This window comes from Phyllobates terribilis, unplaced genomic scaffold, assembly GCF_046119375.1.
Source record: "Phyllobates terribilis strain yellow unplaced genomic scaffold, ASM4611937v1 Scaffold_13__5_contigs__length_258822181, whole genome shotgun sequence".
In the NCBI taxonomy this organism is placed as follows: Eukaryota; Metazoa; Chordata; class Amphibia; order Anura; family Dendrobatidae; genus Phyllobates; species Phyllobates terribilis.
This window is the reverse complement of record NW_027362773.1, coordinates 243,905,682-243,925,445: the sequence shown is the minus strand read 5'-3', so window position 1 is coordinate 243,925,445 and position 19,764 is coordinate 243,905,682. Positions and strand designations below refer to the sequence as shown.

At 41.9% G+C, this 19,764-nt stretch overlaps 1 protein-coding gene across 4 annotated transcripts in view; it reads left to right on the top strand.

The window, feature by feature from the left end:
- The window catches only part of ADCY7 (adenylate cyclase 7), a 228,466-nt gene that overhangs the window by 45,452 nt on the left and 163,250 nt on the right, over positions 1-19,764 (top strand). The gene's annotated exons all lie outside the window — the stretch shown is intronic.

Sequence of the window (19,764 nt, the reverse complement as noted above, 5' to 3'; positions counted from 1 at the left end):
TTTGTTTTTTCTTATTTTTTCTAATGATGTAATTAACCAAAAAACAATAATAATAATTAATGTTATTCTTCAGTCATATGTTAAACAAAGAGTTTCCAAATATGCTACTTTTTTTCCTGTGGATTTTTTTATTTATTTTTTTGTTGCTTGATCGTTGATCTGTTCTTGATTGTTTACCCGGTGTTTTACGCTTGTTATCATTTTGCAAGGCCTATTTTCAGTAGTGCTTTAGTCTTTCACAGATGTTTTTTCTTTTTTTATTATCTGCAAGGACTTTTTGATATAATGAAGGATTAAAATCCTAATATTTTCCCTGCTGAGTGTTACAATTAGTATTTTGTTCTAACAAATCCGGTGTTTTTAGATTTCTGACTAATATGTTATTTGATACTTGGGCCAATTACTTATTTTTGCGTTACCTGTCCAAAGGGGGGGAGGCTTCTGCTGCAGTCAGATGCATTGGGCTGCATTCACACATCCATTTCCCTATCAGAAATTAACTGTTTTTCTCCAATGTGTTATTTTGTTTTACATTCAAGCTTTTTTTCTCATCTGTTTTTAAAGACTGTAAGAGATAAACTGTCTGAACATGTTTTTTTTCAATTAACACTTAGCAAAGGATCTGTTTTAAAACATGGAAATTGAATGTAAGACAGAAGACACCCGATTTTATAGCTTTCCATTTGTTTTTGGCTGAACCCCCCCCCCCCACCTCAAAGATTTCAGTTGTGAAGTCTTTTTGACGGATTGAAACATGGACCCAGTGTCAGACTGGGATGCCAAGGACCCACCAGTCACCAACTCCGGGCCCCACTTTTCAGCTACATGCAAATGTGACATTATCCTCAATCACAAATGTACATAACAATGAACTGGGTAGATTGTTAAATGAATAAGATGCTGCCTTTGTCTGTACGTAGTGATTTAAGTATATAATGCCAAGTATGCTCATATAAGAGAGTGGTGGCCCGCCGGAGGTTTCCCCTGTTCTCCTGTGGGCCAGTCCGAGCCTGCACAGACCCATTAAAAACTGAAGTGTGAATGGTTCTAATAAACTCTGAGTCAGGGCGCTGTCCTTTCTAAAATAGTACATGGATGAGAAAGACGGAAGTGTTATGTGGCTTTACAGCCACATACAATAGGGGCATGTCTCTTTTCTTCTGAGACACGCCGAAAATAATGTCTTGTATATTTCTTGGTTTAACTCTAATATGAGACAAACTAAAATAGAAGAGCGGAGGCGAATAAGGGTGGAGCGGCTTCTATACATATCTAGGATCAGAAGAGCAGAGGCTTCGGCTGCACATATATATATATATATATATATATAATCAGCAACTCCACCGTTATTCGCATATTATATATTGGCATTTCTATTTTTAATGTTTCAAAATCTTGTGGTAAACGATTTATGTAAATCCTTGAATTGAAAAGCTCAGTACAGTCACATAAAGCACTTTCCTTATAGTGCTGCACCGAGCTAGAATTTATATGTGACGAGCCATTTTGTCCTTGTATAAATGAGCTTGTAATGCAAAGGGTGCAAGTGCAATATTTTAGGAACTGACTTGATCACTTATTCTTTTCCATCCTGGAATCCTGTAGATTGCACAGCTGGGTAAATACCTGATCACTGAGCAGACTTTACTTGCTGACCATCTGTACATTTTGTGAATGGTTTCATGGATTAGATAGAAGTGTAGAGCACAATACATAAACAGTTAGAAGTTGTCCTCTACATTTTCATTGATGACTTAACCCTAGGATAGGTCATCAATGTCTGATCGGTAGGGGTCCAACACCTGACACCCCCACTGATTTGCTGTTCTCGGTGTCGGCGGCAGCTGCAGTCTGGAGCTGCTCCGTCTTCTGATAGTGGCTGCGGCCAGATACTGCACATCCGCCTCTAATTGATATGAATAGGAGGTGGAGGTGCAGTTCCCTTCCACTGTCAGAAGACGGAGCAGCTCCACAATCGAGCACTTCTGGCCGGCGGCCGCTAATACCAATAACAGCTGGTCTGTGGAGGTGCCAGGTTTCTGACCCCGACCGATCAGACATTGATGTCCTATCCTAAGGATAGGTCATCTATGAAGACATGGTGGACAACCTCTCTAAGGCTATGTTCATATGTGGTGTTTTTAATGGGGGAAAAAAACATAGTATTTTACAGTAGTGGTAAACGTAATATGAGATCTCTAAAATCTCATTCACATGGTGCTTTTTTTTTCCTTGCGTTTTTTAAGGGGCAGTACGTTTTTTTTTTTTGTTTGTTTTTTTTCAAATGCTGCAGTATGTGAATTCTTTCAACATTTTTTTTAACCTATTCAGTTGAATGCATAAAAACTGCATAATTTACTTTCCAGACCGTATAGATGTGAGCCTAGCCTGAGAAAATAAGACCGCCTGCAAATGTTGATTTTTGAACTGAATACAGCGCCACCTAGGCAAATGAGATTTTTATATATTGAATTTAAGAGTTAATCTGTTCCCATGATCCTGGCTGAACGCTCTCTTTCATGGTCATTACCTGTGACTGATCTGCTGTTCATGAACACTGAGCAAGTATCATGTTCATCTGGATGTGCTGTGCTGTAAGTACTGACACCGAATACCACCGCCACTGTGTCAACCAGAAAAGCTCCTGTATTTTTCACCATATGTTTATACATGATGTATACATATTTGTTTATTTTGACTGTGTGCCAATATTTTTGTTATTTTCATAGTGCATGCTTGAGAAAGGTCATACCGACCGAAACGTCACATCTTGCATATTTCTGGATTGTATATAATAAAACAAGATCTCCTTTAGAATTGGAGAGGCGGATTCTTTTCTACTACTGGCTGAGCATGTGTCATTTTTGTAATGGGGAGAGAAAGGCAAGCCACTGCCAGACCAGAGAAGCTTATTGATTGGGCATGTTAAAATCGAGCATGCCTGATCCTTCCTTTTTTTTCACTGTCATCTGCTGACTCCAGTGTTAACTGGATGCTCTGCTGAAGCCACCGTCATTTACCTAACTGTCGAAGCCCTTAATAATAATTAGTGATCACATTTATTATCCCATTGGTTTGACCTTTAGTTTCCTGTGTTGTAAATGTGTTTATAGGTGGGATACCAGCAAGACAATTGCCTAGGGCCTCTATCGTGTTTCTTTTTTTTCTTTTGTGGGTTGAGAATTTTTTGAGGGCTAATACAGTTTATTAATGTAAGAAACGAACAAGTCTGCTGTTCTTTTCTGTCCACTTGCAGTAAGGCAATTTGAATTGAATATACGGATGCAGGAAGGGGTTAAATGGCATGTTTCTGTTAACTCGTACTCCAATACGGGAAGAAAATGAAAAACTGCAGTTTAAAGCAAATCTGACAACTTAACAGCAAAGTAGATAAAGGGAGGTGGCCACAAAAAAAAAGAGAAATAGGGTTAATACCTCTAAAAATAGGTAGATAAAAGCATGGATGGACATAAAGGTCATATGTCTCGGTTCACTTGATAAAAGGGCCCAGTGCCTTGAAACGCGTTGTGTATTCTTCAGTGTAGCTTTTAATCACTTGATAAATGGATTCCTTTACTTCGGTCCTTACTGTCCTCCTTTGGTTCTCTTTACTCTGATAGTCCTTCAGGCATGAACTAAGTCTATTCATTTATAATATTTGGCAAATATTAAAACCCCTTTACAGCCTGGGACATATTAGTACGCACCAGGCTGTAACTCCCGGTTCAGTGAGGGCTCCGGCGCTGAGCCCGCACTGAAACGGGCACATGTCAGCTGATTATTACAGCTGACATGTGCTCGCAACAGCCGTGGGTGGAATCGCGATCCATCCGCGGCTGTTAACATGTTAAATGCCGCTGTCAATCTCTGACAGTGGCATTTAACATCACCGTGCCACAAGCGCGGCATTAGCCTTGCCCATCGGTGACCCCGTGATGTGATCGCGGGTCACTGATGGGTGGGCATGACAACCCTGGGTCTGCAGCAGACCCCAGTGGTTGTCATGTAAAGATCGCTATGAGCGCCTCCTTGTGGTCGGCGCTCATAGCACAGGAGCATGTCTGCTACATACAGGTGATCTGCTCATCACCTCTATGTAGCAGAGGAGATCAGACAGTTGCTGCTTCTAGTCACCTATGGAGACTATAGAAGCAAGCAAAAAGTGAAAAAAATGGTTTTAAAAATATTAAAAAGTTAAAAAAAATATAAAAAGTTTAAATCACCCCCCTTTCGCCCCATTCAAAATAAAATAATAATAAAAAAACCACATACACATATTTGGTATCGCCGCATTCAGAATCGCCCAATCTATCAATACAAAAAAAGAATTAATCCGATCGGTAAATGGCGTAACAAGAAAAAAATTCTAAACGCCAGAATTACATTTTTTGGTCGCCACAATATTGCGATAAAAACATCTAATCTACCCCAAAATGGTATCAATAAAAACTTCAGCTCGGTGCGCAAAAAATAAGCCCTCACCCGGCCCCAGATCATGAAAAATGGAGATGCTACGGGTCTTGGAAAATGGTGCCATATTTTATTTTAGTTTTTTTTTGCAAACTTTTGAAATTTTTTCACCAATTAAATAAAAAAGAACCTATACATGTTTGGTGTCTACGAACTCGTAATGACCTGCGGAATAATAATGGCAGGTCAGTTTTAGCATTCAGTGAACGTGGTAAAAAATTTTTTAAAAAAAACATCTGTGGTATTGCACTTTTTTTGCAATTTCACCGCACTTGGAATTTTTTTCCCGTTTTCACGTACACGATAAGGTAAAACCAGTAATGTCTTTCAAAAGTACAACTCGTCCCGCAAAAAATAAGCCCTCACACGGCCATATTGACCAAAAAATAAAAACGCTATGGCTCTGGGAACAAGGGGAGCAAAAAACGAAAATGCAAAAACAGAAAATCCCAGGGTTGTGAAACTGTTAATGAAGAATCCTAACCGTTCTCACTGTTATGGTTTCTGCCCACCTGGCGCTTGTCATGTGACTGCTCATGTGATTTGCATATTCGTGTTCCCTTGCCCACTGCTTTTTCTTCCACTTCTCACAATGGCCTCATTTCATAGAAGAAGAGGAAGCGTTTGGCGTGTGAACACAAGTATGCAAATCACACATGAACAGTCACGTTATAAGCGCCAGGAGGGCACAAAAGGCGGCAACCCTAACAGTGAGCACATCACATGCGGTTAGGATTCCACATATTAAATGCACTGCCAAATTATATAAACGTCCTGAAAAACACTTTGAAAAGAGTATTCCCATCTCCACAGGATATGCCAGAATTTTTGGGACAAATGAGGCCCCTTTGTATGCTGCTGTCATTGGAGAGGTGGTCGGATTTGCTACACAAAAAAATGTGAATTCAGACCACCGTTCTAAAAAAAGGGCCCCGTTCTCAAGATAGATGCATGGTTCATTGGTGGGACTCACATCTGCTGTACATTTGTGGAATATTCTCTGGGTATGCAGTAAATGTTTGAGATGAGCCCTTTAATGTGCTATGTACAGGCAGCATATCACAGCTACAGATCTGTACTCATAGTAGACAAAATGGCACAATATTTTTTTGCCATATGGTGAGTTGGAAAAATACCGTTGACTCCTCCATATTTTTGTGTTTTAATGAGGGGAACGCTCCTTCCACCTTTATCTATGCTGAATACACAAATACGTACTGTGTGTACATGAAAGGACTTCTGACATCCTTACCAGCCCGTGTCTGCTGCAACCAAGCACTGACACATGACCAGTGAGGGACCATGAGAATATTGGTGGAGGATCGGAAAGCAATTTCTCAGGTGAGTAATGCAGGTATTTTTTTTTCTATGAATATGTATTATATATTTTGTCTGTTTTTTTTTTTTTAATCTACTAAACAGTCCCTTTAAACTATGCAGAAGAGAAATCATGTAGTAGCTTGTAACCTTCTTTTCAGTGGTCATCTCGGAGGCACAAACTTCCTGTTTGCATAATTGTGTATTTGCAATTTGTAGATGCTGCAATGACTCATTAGTTGTCAGTAAAAGGTCAACAGACTAATTCAGTCTTCGTGAAGTGGTAAAATATTGTCTACTCCTCCAGGGAGGAGCAGCAGAGCTGTACAGAGAGGCTTATTTGTGTGTAGTGCCTCAAACCCGCCCTCTCTAGGCCTCCAGCAATACCAAAAAAAAGCTGTCATTAAACTTCCCACCCTCTGCTGATTCAGTCCCAGCCTAAACAGAAACACTATGATAAAAAGAACTCTGAATATATTTTCAAATTCCAAGTTCTAGTTCTGTTTATTGCTCAGCAATCCAAAAACATGAAGTTTCGGTCCCATTATATGACCTTTCCCAAATATTTATGCATATAAACATAAAAACTGACAGCTGAGTTGGAGAAAGCCAGAAATTTTCAGCTAATCGTTGTACTCCATGGCTCCTATTATTTGTACATGGATGAACACATGACAATTAGCAAGTCATTAATTTGAGGTTTCCAAAAAAAAACACATTTTTTTTGCATTTACAGTGGTGCTTGAAATTGTGTGAACCCTGTAGAATTTTCTGTATTTCTGCATATTTGATCAAAAATTAAATCATATTTTCATACCTGTCCTAAAATAGGATAAAAGTGAACAAAGGCAAAAAAAGAAGTTGAAAATATTAAACTTTCTAATTTTTTTTTTAATTATCTGATCACAAGTCTGTGTGTGGCAAAAGTATGTGAACAGAAAAATTTAAGGTGAAATGAGTCTGGTGTGTTTAATCAATGGGATGACAATGAGGTGTGAGTAGGTGACCTGTTTTATGTAAAGAACAAAGTCTGATCTTCACAACACCTGTTGTGAAAGGGTATAATGGCATGAACAAAGTAGATTTCTGAGGACTGCAGAAAAAGAGTTGTTGATGCTCCTCAGGGTGGAAAACGTTATGAAACAATCTCTAAAGAGTTTGTACTCCACCAAAACACAGTCAGACAGACTTTGTGCAAATGCAGGAAATTCAGGACCATAGTTACTCTCCTATGGGGTGGTCGACCAACAAAGATCACTTAAAGGGCAAGACGTATAATAGTCTGCAAGGTCAAAAAGGAACCCAAGCTAACCTCTAAGCAACTAAAGGCCTCTCACACCTTAACTAGTGTTAATATTCATGAGTTCACCATCCGGTAGACAGTGGTGTACATGGCAGCATTGCAAGGAGAATGTATCTGTTAACCAAAAAGATCATTGTTGCCCATCTGCGGCTTGCTAAAGATCACCTGGACAGGCCAGAAGGCTATTGGTACAATGTTTTTTTTTTGGATATTGCTTTTTTGTTTAAATGAAAAGCTTTATGTTTGGTGTAAGGGAAAAAACTGCATTCCAGCATAAAAACCTCACAGCATCTGTGAAACATGGAGGTAGTATATTGGTTTGAGCCTGTTTTTGCTGCATCTGGTCCTTTTGGTGGAACAATGAATTCAGAATTATACCAGGATATAAGTAGTTGTGTATCCTTGTGGAGAGTGACATGCCTTAATTGTTGGTGTAGGGAGTCTTCTAGACCATGCAATGCTCCTCTGGGAAATTAAATATGCAAATTGACTCTTCAGAGAAGAAGGGGATTTGAACTCTTGCGCCACCTATTGGTAGTATCAATCTGAAAAGTCAGCATCGACCCTTTAACGAGCTTTGCCACATCACTTAGGATAAAAGCCAAACCAGATACTTTATCTGGTTTGGCTTTTACCCCAATTCACGTGACAAGGCTCTTTAAGGAGTCAATGCTGACTTTTAGGATTGCTACTTCCAATAGGTGGCACTAGAGTCCTCTTCCTCTCTGAAGAGGCAATTTACATATTTAATTATACTAGCAAATCCTAAAGCAAAATGTCAGGACTCTCTCATTTTTGGATGCATGTTGGTCATGCAGAAGACATCATCCCATAGCTCACAAGTGGTTCTACAAGGGAATGGTTAAAGAGTAAAGTTAAAATCCGGAATGGCCAAGTCAAAGTCCTGATCTTAATCCTAAAGAAATGTTGTGGAAGAAACATGAAAAGAGCAGTTCATGGGAGAAAACCCACCAACACACCAGGGCTGAAGCTGTTTTGTAAGAAGCAATTTGCTAAATTTCCTTGTGCAGGACTAATGAGGTTCACATAGGTTCTCCATTCCCAGACCTGTGATTTTTGGATCATTTTGCTCAATAAAAAATGACAAAGTCTAATATTAAAATAACTTTTGACTCGTGTTTGACTTGGTTTTCTTTTGTGAACCTCTGATGCAGTTTTAGGCCACATTTATACAGAAAAAAATGCATTCTACATAATTTACAAATTTTCAATCATCACTATAGTTAGGGACTTAAAAGCTTTTTACATCATCTACTTTTTCCAAGAAAATGAAAGTTGCTGCAATCTCCACTTTTTTACTATTTCAGGACTTTATTTAGGACATGGAAAGTATTGCATGACTGTAATCTCTAGTCTCCCACATAAAAATTCATATTTACAGGTTGTATGCAGATGTTCTCACTTCCTGGATTGTGCAGTATAATGGGGACTTTCATAGTTGCACAGTGTGTAATGGAGGCTGCTACCTCTGGTTAGATCATGCTCAGAAACCACTTCCTCTAGACTTTGACCAAATACAAGAATTATTTCTCCTACAGCAGCTTTTTTGCTGTATAACATTAATTTTCTGTACTAGAAAAGCACTAATGTGTATGTCTACAACATTTTCTATACACTAGTGTGTTATTTACTTAACCACTTTGTCATTCCTGACTATTTTATGGTTAGTAGAAATGCAGCTGCCACATTGTGGTGGTTAATATGCTGCAGATCCTGAGTACTGACAAGGTTTTCAGTCTATAGACTGTACCTTACTGCCACTTGATTTACAGAGAATGGCATTAAACTGCACCCCTGGAAAAAAATAGTAAAAAAGGCATCCAGAAAACTTTCACAATTGCATGACCCCTTTTGTCCCATTAACTTTTTGAACGTAACTTTTCAAGTTCCCCCTGAGTTCTAAAGTGCTGCAGAATATGTTGGCGCTATAAAAATACAAATTATTACTATAAATCAAATTAAAATTAGTAAGTTTGTATAACAAATCTTTTTTTTTAAATTGCTTTTAAAAGTAGTATAAACTATTACTTCTGTTGTCAAATGTACCTTAATAAATGTCATGGCCAAACTAAGCAAGGCTCATTGGAAGATTAAAATGGCATCTGGATCTTCGTCCTAATACCCCTATGATATAGACATGAGCGTGTGTCTTTGTAAAGATATCTATCTATCTATCTATCTATCTATCTATCTATCTATCTATCTATCTATCTATCTATCTATCTATCTGTGCTCAGCATAATTGAATACACCCCCTTTGAAAAGTAATATTTTAATCAACATCTCGCTGAACACAAGAACATCTATTATTTTGTGTGACCTCCATGATTGTTAAGGACAGCACCAAGTCTTATAGGCCTGGAATGAACAAGTTGGCGACATATTACGATATAAGCCGACTTTTTCAGCCCATTTTTTAGCCTGAAAAAGTCCCCCTCGGCTTATATTCGGGTATATACATAGTCCGGTGGTGGATCGTGGGGAAAGGGGGGTTGCGGCAGCGGAGGAGCGGGGCACACGCAGTAGTCGGCTGCTGCAGTTACCACGTGTGCCCGCTGGTAAAGGGAAATTAATATTCACCCTTCTCCACACCCATGGGAGTGGAGAGGGGTGAATATTCATTTCTTTTATATCGTGCGCACAGTGTCAGCAGTGCTGCAGCTACCACTGTGGCTCAGTGATCCTCTGTGCCCGCTACTAAAGAAAATGCATATTCACCCTTGTCCACGCACATGGGTGTGGAGAAGGGTGAATATGCATTCTCTTTAGTAGTAGGCACACGAGAGCGGCGCTCCTGACATGGTGCACACGCCATTAAAGAACAGGGATATTCATTTTTCTCTACGCACATAGTCCGGGCGTGGAGCAGAGTGAATATCCACGCATCTCACCTCTGCGTCTGAGAGCGCATGGCAGTGACGTCATACCAGGATTGGGATGAGGGGGCCATACATACCAGGATTGGGGATGAGGGGGCCATGCATACCAGGATTGGGGATGAGGTGACCATGCATACCAGGATTGGGGATGAGGGGACCATGCATTCCAGGATTGGGGATGAGGTGACCATGCATACCAGGATTGGGGATGAGGTGACCATGCATACCAGGATTGGGGATGAGGTGACCATGCATACCAGGATTGGGGATGAGGTGACCATGCATACCAGGATTGGGGATGAGGTGACCATGCATACCAGGATTGGGGATGAGGGGTGCCATGCATACCAGGATTTGGGACGAGGGGTGCCATGCATACCAGGATTTGGGACGAGGGGTGCCATGCATACCAGGATTGCGGACGAGGGGTGAAATGCCTACCAGGATTGGGGATGAGGGGGGCCATGCATACCAGGATTGGGGATGAGGGGGGCCATGCATACCAGGATTGGGGATGAGAGGGGCCATGCATACCAGGATTGGGGATGAGGGGGCCATGCATACCAGGATGGAGAAATTTACCAGTAGCTACTGCATTTCCCACCCTAGGCTTATACTCAAGTCAATAAGTTTTTGTGGTAAAATTAGGTGCCTTGGGTTTATATACTGGATGGAGAGTGATGCACAACTTGTCTCTTCAGAGTTCCCAATAGATGTATGATTGGGGTCAGATCAGGAGAGACTTGGCCACAGAGTCACTGTCACCCTGTTCTTCTTCAGAATTGCAACAATGGCCTTAGATGTGTGTTTTGGATCGTTGACATGTTGGAAAAGTGCAAGTGTACCAAGGGCACGGAGTGATGGCGGCATATTCTCATTCAATATACAGCAAAACGTCTTTGAATTTATGATACCATCAATGAAATGTAGCTCCCTGACACCAGCAGCTCTCATGCAGCTCCACATAAGGACACCACCATGTTTCACTTCAGGCACCATACATTTTTCTTTGTACTCTTCACCTTTGCAACTCCATACAATTTTTAAATAATCAGTTTCAAAAACATCCATTTTTGTTTCATCACTCCAGAGTATAGAGTCCCAGTAGTCTTCATGTTTTTCAGCATAGGCCCTGGCAAATTGTAGGTGGACTTTTTTGTACATGGGCTTTAGGACAGGCTTCCTTTGTGGATGCATGCCATTCCTCCGCAGTGGACACCCTATTATGTCATGGCAAACACCCTGGTTTGGCTTTCTACTTCTTTAGCGATCTACAGTGAACTTGCATGTCAATTTTCTTCAACCCTTCTACTCAGAAGACGCTCCTGTTTAGGTGTTAACTTCCATGGTCGGCCTGAACGTCTCTGTGAGATGGTTTCAGTTCCATCTTTGATAATTGTTTGTATCACTTTTGCTATGGTATTCTGACTGATTAGTAAAGCTTTGCTGATCTTCTTGTAGCCTTCACCTTTCTTGTAGAAAGAAATTATTTTCTTTCCCAGATCTTGTGACATTTCTCTTCCATGTGGTGCCATTGCTGACAGTATAAAATGGGAAGGGTTTAAGTAACACCCTTTTATAGTCAACTGTCTGCTGGACACCTGTCTAATGCATAATTAGACTAATCTGTTGTTGATTTCTTGTTAATTAGAATTTTGTAGTCTAAATTTAGCTTTGCTGCTAACTCTTTAAATGAGGTGTACTTAATTTTTCAACATGGTCTTGAATGAATTTGTTAAGAAAATTACTTTTTGTTTTTTTAATCAATGAATGACTTTAGTGGGAGTATTTTGTGGTATGGTATCCCATAGAAAATGTTGATTCTGAAAGGAAAATAAAGGTTTTCTGAGAAATCTGTTGGGGTGTACTCATATATGCTGAGCACTGTATGTATGTATGTACAGTATGTATATCTCTATAGGTCAGAGGTAATTGTCGGGGGAGATGTCAATTGGGCATGTTCAATTTCAGGCTGAAGAGTGCTTTGTTCTATCAGAGATAAGCTGCTGCCAAACATGTCTGTCAGCGGCTTTCTCATAGAGAACATAGGAGTGCTCAGCTGAATGAGCAGTACTGTGTATGAGAGAGGCAGGCAAAATAGCCGCCGGCCAAATGTATTACACAGTACTACATCTTTGATGTATTCTCTCCTGTACCTGCATATCGGTGGCATTCATTGGAGTCATCCATTAGTCGTCCATGTTGAACCGCTAGAATCTGCTTTTGTTTCCTAGATGTTGTACGTTTTTCCACTTTTGTCCCACAGTATTCAGGGCTGTGGAGTCGGTAAGCCAAACCTCCGACTCCGACTCCCTCATACATGGCTCATGTTTAAGTGATAAATTTACACACAGATTCATCTCCGCTAAAAGTCTAGACCCTCAGATCAGGAATAGGACAGACATGTATTGGACATTTCAGAACTTTCCCAAATTCTTATGAAAAAAATATTCCCCACAAACTGCATTGACCTACTGTACCCAATTTATTATACATTTTAGGAGTTGGAGTCGGTTCATTTTATACCGACTCCGACTCCACCAAAATGGACTCCGACTCCATGACTCCGACTCCACAGCCCTGAATTAGTATTCACATTCCAAAGTGAAGACTAATGTAAAAAAAAAAAAAGTGACGTCTTTTCCTTATAACTGTACTTCTGCAAGACCAGAATGTGAGGATTCAGCAGAGTCACTTGCTGACTTCAGCACTTGTTCCTGTAGAAGGGACTGGCAAGAATTATTAGGTAGTTGGAAGAATTTTCTTAATGAAACTCCAAGAATTTTCCCAACTAGTAAAACAAACCATAGTAAAATTAACACCCCACACTACTCACTCACACATTTTTTTTATTTTTTAAGACAACATTTTGTTAAATGTAACACAACAGAAAGTAACAGTATATAAAAACAATATACAGAAAGCAACAAAAGCATCTTCCATGTAAAATATTACAAGAGCACAGCATATATAGGTGATGCAGTAAGCATTATATGGTTGAATGTGATATTTGAAGGACCAGAATCTTTTATTTTTGTCCTTTTTTTTTTTTTAACAGTACATGGAGGACATTTTGATTTACGTTTATAGCTTTTTCACTACTCAAAATATATTTTTTGTATACCTGATCTGTCCTTTTAAAGTATCTACCCATGGGCTTCTATGGTTGAAAATGACTGCCATGCATTTGTATATGTACATAGTCTAAAATTGCCCCCCATTAGAACAGGATGAACCATATAAGCAAAGCTAGTAAAGCTTGCCAATGATGTAATAACTTGACCATCAAGACCGCCATGGCCACCACAGCGCATGTTTAGCACTGATGCTTTATCATTGATATATACCTGTGATAAAGCGCCAGTGCAAAACGTTCGTTGGGTAGCCGGGCGGTCTTGATGATCATGTTATTACATCAAGGGTAAGGCATAATACTTTACTAGTTCTGCTTATATGGTTCAGCCTGTTCTAATTGGGTCAATTTTAGACTATGTAACAAATGCATGGCAGCCATTTTCAAAAATGGCATATATAGGTAATAATAACCCAGGACAGATTTGACTTACCACTGCCTTTCTTTACTTGATCCTTCCTCTTTAGATCCCTCATATATATATAATTGGAACATGTTATATTTTTTAACTGTATTAAATAAAATTTACGTTATCTAACTTTGAGTGGTGAAATGAACACCCTTAGTATTCACATGTAGGTTTCTATATAGAGTAATCCACTCATGATTTTTTCTTAATAACTAATGGAGAGACTGATGGCGATATGTCTCTAGCCGTTAACAAGTATATATATATATATGTCTTTGAATATTTTCATGAGTATCTTTATAGAAGTTGTATATGTGATTGTCTAAAAGAACAAAAAGAGAAGTAAATGATTGTCCTCCCAGCACCCCTAAAATCCAAGAATCTGTCTGCTTCTACCAATTTAGGAAATACAATTTGCAGCTATAAATCGGCTAAGACATCAAAGCAAATAAGTGCTGTTATTGGAGAGCTTTAATAATAAACATTCCAAAATCTGTAATTTGGGACTGGAATATCCGTATTCTCCACTGCAGTTGTTCCATATACTGCTTTATCTTCTGTGGTCATCTTGTACCAACACAGAAGCACACAAAAATGTCCGTCATTCCCTCTCTTGTGTTATTCATATAAAATCTGAATTTTGTGTTTGGAGCACTATTTTTCCACTTTGCCCTGCAAGGAATCTAATCCCTCTAAAAACATCCCTAGTACTTTTCTGTAATTTGCTAGTGTGAAATATTTTTATTACATGCATATATAATATACATTCAATATGAAACTAGTCGTAGTACACAGATCTAGGTATACATTTTCTTGGATTTACCAATAATTATACTGGTTAATTATATCTTTATTTAAGTATTTAGCTCATTATTTTTTGTGGTTAAATAGAAATATAATTTAATCGTTTACAGTTGCACTGTTTTTATTGTGATGTTTTATGAATTGTTCTGGGAATGGGCATTTGATTGTTTTTAATTCCCATTCTAACCTGTCCGGTGCATTAGTTCCTGTGCCAGACTGCTCCAGGTGCCGGATCACAGTGTTGGATGCAACTTTTTTTTTTTTTTTTATCTGGCTCCCAGTCAGTTTCAGGGGAAAATGATGAAAAAAATCTGATGACAAATGATGCATTTTTGCACGAGTTTTGCCATCAGATGAAAACTTGACCCAACTAATACATGTGAACCTAGCTTGAGTCACAGGCATAACAATTTGTTTGATGCACAGGAAAAAGTATAAATTGTTTAACATCATTCCGACTGTTCAATATGTTGAAAAGTTGCAGTAGTCCACTTATGACTCTGCCACGACATATAAGGGTTTTCAGAGTCAGCGGTTGCATAGAGAATCGTGCAGAGGAGGGCAGCCGCTATCAGAGACAGCCAAAATCCTGATAGAAAAGGCCGAGATGGTTTATTCCCATGTTTGCCTTCTTGATTGCTGAGAACCTGGCACTAAATAAGTGTTGGTTATACAGTTATACAGCGGTATTAGCACTTTCTTCCCTTGTCCTAGAGATCACATGATCACTAAGCTCCGGTAGGAATCAGGAGCAGCTGGGTCTTAGCAGATCCAGATCAGCTCTACATTGGGGTCAGGAGGCTGAATTCGCAATAACAAAGTGTATTTAAATTTAAAAATGCTCCAGAATGGTCTTTAAAAGAGAACTTGTCAGCTTTAGCAGGCCACCCCAGACCTACCCATTTTTATAATTTTGCCTGTGACATACTAATTAGCGGGTGAATAGTTGCAGGGGCCTTACTTTCTCCAGACTTATTGTTCTGCTAATCATGTTATCATGCCTCTGTGATAACTCTATGCAAATCTCTGCCTCGCTGACAATACGCAGTAAGCTGGGTGTACGCATGCCGGCTTCATCGGCGCACTGTGCAGGACCGGATCGGCACTGGGAAGAGTAGAAGACAGCGGCTGATAAGTATATTACCTGGGCAGTGAACAAGCATTAATTATATCACTCCGGCAGTGAAATAAAGAAAAAAAAAAGAAATGCTGCAGTGGTGCTTTAAGGGTAAGTGCACACGTAGCGATTTTGATGCCTTTTCGCAGCGTTTTTTCCACACGGAAATGCATCAAAAACGCTATATAATCGGTCTGCCTGCTGTAACATACCTGGCGGTGTCCTTGCATAGTGGTCCATCTCCCACTGTGCAAGAGCGCGCACTTGATCTCCAGTCCAGTCTGCTAGCCTGGCTTCCCTCCATGCTGTTTGCTTGCCTCTGTTTCTGCTGCTTAAGGGCGGCGCCCGATCACTTCCTGTTTCTTGTACCTGCTGCAGACACACCCCTGATGCGTCCTCAGCCTATTGCTGTCTGTCACCTGGTATTTAACCCAGCTGCTCCAATGAATCCCTGCCTGAGCATTGTGTTCTGTCAGTTGGCTTCTGTCACTGATATGCCAGGTCCTGTCTATGTTTCCTGCCTTGCTGTATCAGTTCCCGTGTCTGAACTGTGTCCTGTCTGAACTATCTTCTAGCCTGTTGTCTTCTGCCTATCCTGGAGGCTGTATTTCCAGGCCTGTGTGAACACGCTCCTAGCCTGTTCTTTCCGCCTTCTAGGGGCCGCATACCTAGACCCGTTCCTGTATCTTGCCTGTTCCTGTCTGAACACGCTCCTAGCCTGTTCGTTCTGCCTTCTAGGGGCCGCATACCTAGACCCGCTCCTGTATCTTGCTGCTTTGTCTGTTCTTGTCTGAATACTCTCCTAGCCTGTTACTTGTTTTTCTCTATGTCCGAACCTTCCCTTTTCCTGCAGAATCTGATCCCGTACCTAACTCCTACTCGTTGTCCCTGTACTCCCGTTTGTGAGTTTGTGGTCCACTCGCTGCTTCACTGCAAGTACCCTGTGGGTATCTGGTTCTGCCTTTCCCTTCCTGTCTGTTCCGTGTGAACAGAGCCCTGTCCCCCCTTCTCTGACCCTTTGCTCACTGCTCCGGCAGTCTCGCTCTGCTCTGACCCTTTGCTCGCTGCTCCAGCAGTCTCGCTCTGCTCTGACCCTTTGCTCGCTGCTCCAGCAGTCTCGCTCTGCTCTGACCCTTTGCTCGCTGCTCCGGCAGTCTCGCTCTGCTCTGACTCCTTTGCTCACTGTTCCGGCAGTCTCGCTCTGCTCTGACTCCTTTGCTCACTGCTCTGGCAGTCTCGCTCTGCTCTGACCCTTTGCTCACCGCTCCAGGCGGCCTTGTCCTGCTCTACTCTCGCTCACCGCTACTGGCGGTCTCGTCCTGCTCTGCTCTTGCTCGCCTCTCCGGGCGGTCTCACTCTGCTGTGTTTGTCCGCTGCATCTGCGGTTCTGTTCCTGAGTCCCAGTCTGAACTGGGTCCTATCCACTCAGTGCTCCAACCTGTCATACCAGCCAGTACCTCCCTGCCTGCATACCAGTCGTGCTCGCCGGCATCCACCCGTCTGTATTCCAGCCGTGTCTGCCTATACCCACCAGTCGGTGTGCCAGCCTAACCTGCCTGTTCCAGTATTCCCCTGTGTGGGTCAACAGCCGTGTCCGGGGTCTGACCTGGAGTAGCACCTGGTCCCTCTGCCCGGTTCCTCCCTGGTGCACTGGCGTCGTATGCCGTCGTGCGACCTTGTCGGATCGGGCAGATACTTAGTTACGCCCCTCCAGGCACTCTCTGGTTCATGGCACAGTGGAATCACTAAACACGCACACGCCAGCCAGTCCGGGCGTGTGCATTACACCTGCGAATGCAACAGCAATCCTGATGTGCTGTGCACAAGATGCGGAAATTTCCGCTCAGGATTGGCTTTGCGTTTAAAAACACAGCTTGTCTGTTCTATGCAGCGTTTTCACAGCTTTTCCCACCCATTGACTTTAATTGAACAGCAGGGCTGTGCAAACGCTGCATAGAGTGGTACCCGGGTCTGCTTCGCTCTCGCTCCCAGCAGTGTACATTGCTGCTCTGTCAGGACCTACGGTCAAGTGATCTCTCAGCTGAAGATTAGCGGAGAGCTCACGTGACCTCACTTTACGGCATCAGTGCTGCATGGGAACATTCTCAAGCATGTTCCCACCAGTACTGTTGCTGAGGCCATCGGGGCTGATCCGCTGATCTTCAGCTCATGAACCCATGTGATCTCACTCCTGCAGCAGCATGAACACTGACAGGAGTGATTTTACACCCCTGTCAGTGTACATTGCTGTCTTCTATAGCAGTGACATCAGTGATTGCTGATGTCACTGCTGTAGAAGTGACCCGGATCGCTGAGGGACAATCCAATGGATTATGTTGTGACGGCGGACAGGGGAGGGATATAGTTGTTTGTTTGTTTGTTTTTTTTTCAGGAGACGAGGGATTCGGAGGCTGAGCGTATAGTAAAAAAATTATTAAAACCGTGTGTATTTTTATTTAATTAAAATACTTTATTCTGGCCGTGTCTTTTATTGAAAAAGCGTTGTAAACTTTACTACGCGGTTAGTAATGGGGGCATCTTAAAGATGCCCTCTTATAGACGCCCTCCATTACTAACTTGGGCTTCATGTCAGCCGCCATTACAAGCCTGACATGAACCCCACCCCCATTACCTCACTCGCCACCGCTACTGGGCAGTGGGAAGAGCAGGGGCTAAGCACCAGATTTGGCGCATCTTATGGATGCGCCATTTCTGGGACTGCTGAGGGGTAATATTATTAGCCACAGAGGGGGCTAGCATCCATGGCCCCTTCCCTGGCTATTAATATCAGCCTGCAGCTTTCTGTTTAGCCTTTTATGGTTAGATTTTATAGGGGGACCCTACGTCATTTTTTTCTGGGGTCCCCCTGTAATCTAGTCAGTAAAGGCTAAGCAAATAGTTGTGGGCTGATATTAATAGCCAGGGAACATTTTTGGCTAATGGCCCCTTCCCTGGCTACTAATATCAGCCTCGGCTTTCCCTCTGCTGGTTATAAAAATGACGCTGGAGCCCATGTCATTTTTTTTTTTTTTTAATTTTAGGCTCTGTGCCTGCGATCTGGACATAGCAGCGCTTTGGATGCATATTTTTGCTGCGTCCAAAACGTTGCATTCTATGGAACGTAGGTAAATCCACATGTGTTCACTGAACCCTGCGGATTTATCGCATTTAATACTTTCTAGTGGTCAAATTTCTGTTGCGAAGACTAGCGACTCCGCACGAGAATTTGACATGCTGCGGTTCTGAGAGACGGCTATTAATATCACACCTCAGCAGTCCCAGAAATGGCGCATCCGCAAGATGCGCCAAATTTGGCGCTTAGCCTCCACTCTTCCCACTTCCCTGTAGTGGTGGCTGACGTGAAGCCCAGGTTAGTAATGGAGGGTGCATATAAGACGCCCCCATTATTAACCGCGTAGTAACATTATCACGGCCTTTTCAATAAATACACGGCCAGAATAAAGTATTTTAATTAAATAAAAAACACATTTTTTTTTTAAATATTTATATTGTATGCCTTGTTCCCGAAACCCTCGATCGTCTGAAAAAAAAAAAAGGAACAAAACAAACAACCATATCCCTCACCTGTCCGCCGCCACGACGCAGTCCACGATTACGCCAATGAATGTCCCTCAGCGATCCGGGTCATTTCTACAGCAGTGACATCAGCAATCACTGATGTCACTGCTGTAGAAGACAGCACTGTATACACTGACAGGGGTGTAAAATCACTTCTATCAGTATACATGCTTCAGGAGGTCACTGGGGTTCATCAGCTGATCAGCCCCGGTGAGCTACCACCATGGGAACATTCTTCAGAATGTTGCCATGGTGAGGTCACGTGAGCGATCAGCTGATCGTTCACATGACTGCAGGTCCTGGCACTGCAGTACACTGCGGGGAGCGAGCGTGCGGTATACCGCCGGCTGATGGGAGGAGAGCTTCGCTGGGGACCAGGAGGACACCAGGGGCCGCCAGACAGGGGAGTAAAAGGTTTTTTTTTTTATTTGTTCTTTTCGCGCGGGCATGCTGGCTTGGCTGGGAAGACTACTGCTCCCCCCAGTGTACCACTCTCGCTGTTATCAGCGGGAGCGGCGGTCGGATGAGAGGAGTAGTAGTCCTCCTCTCCCGACCCGGGTACCAACTGCACCGCATTTCCGCCGCAAATTTGCGGCTATTGCCTTTAATTGAAACACAACAAATCCGCAGGTATAGATATTATTATACCTGCGGTTTTGCTGTTGTTCAATTCAAGTCAATGGGCGCGAATTCGCGGCAGAAACGCCCGCACAATGGTCATGCTGCGGTTTT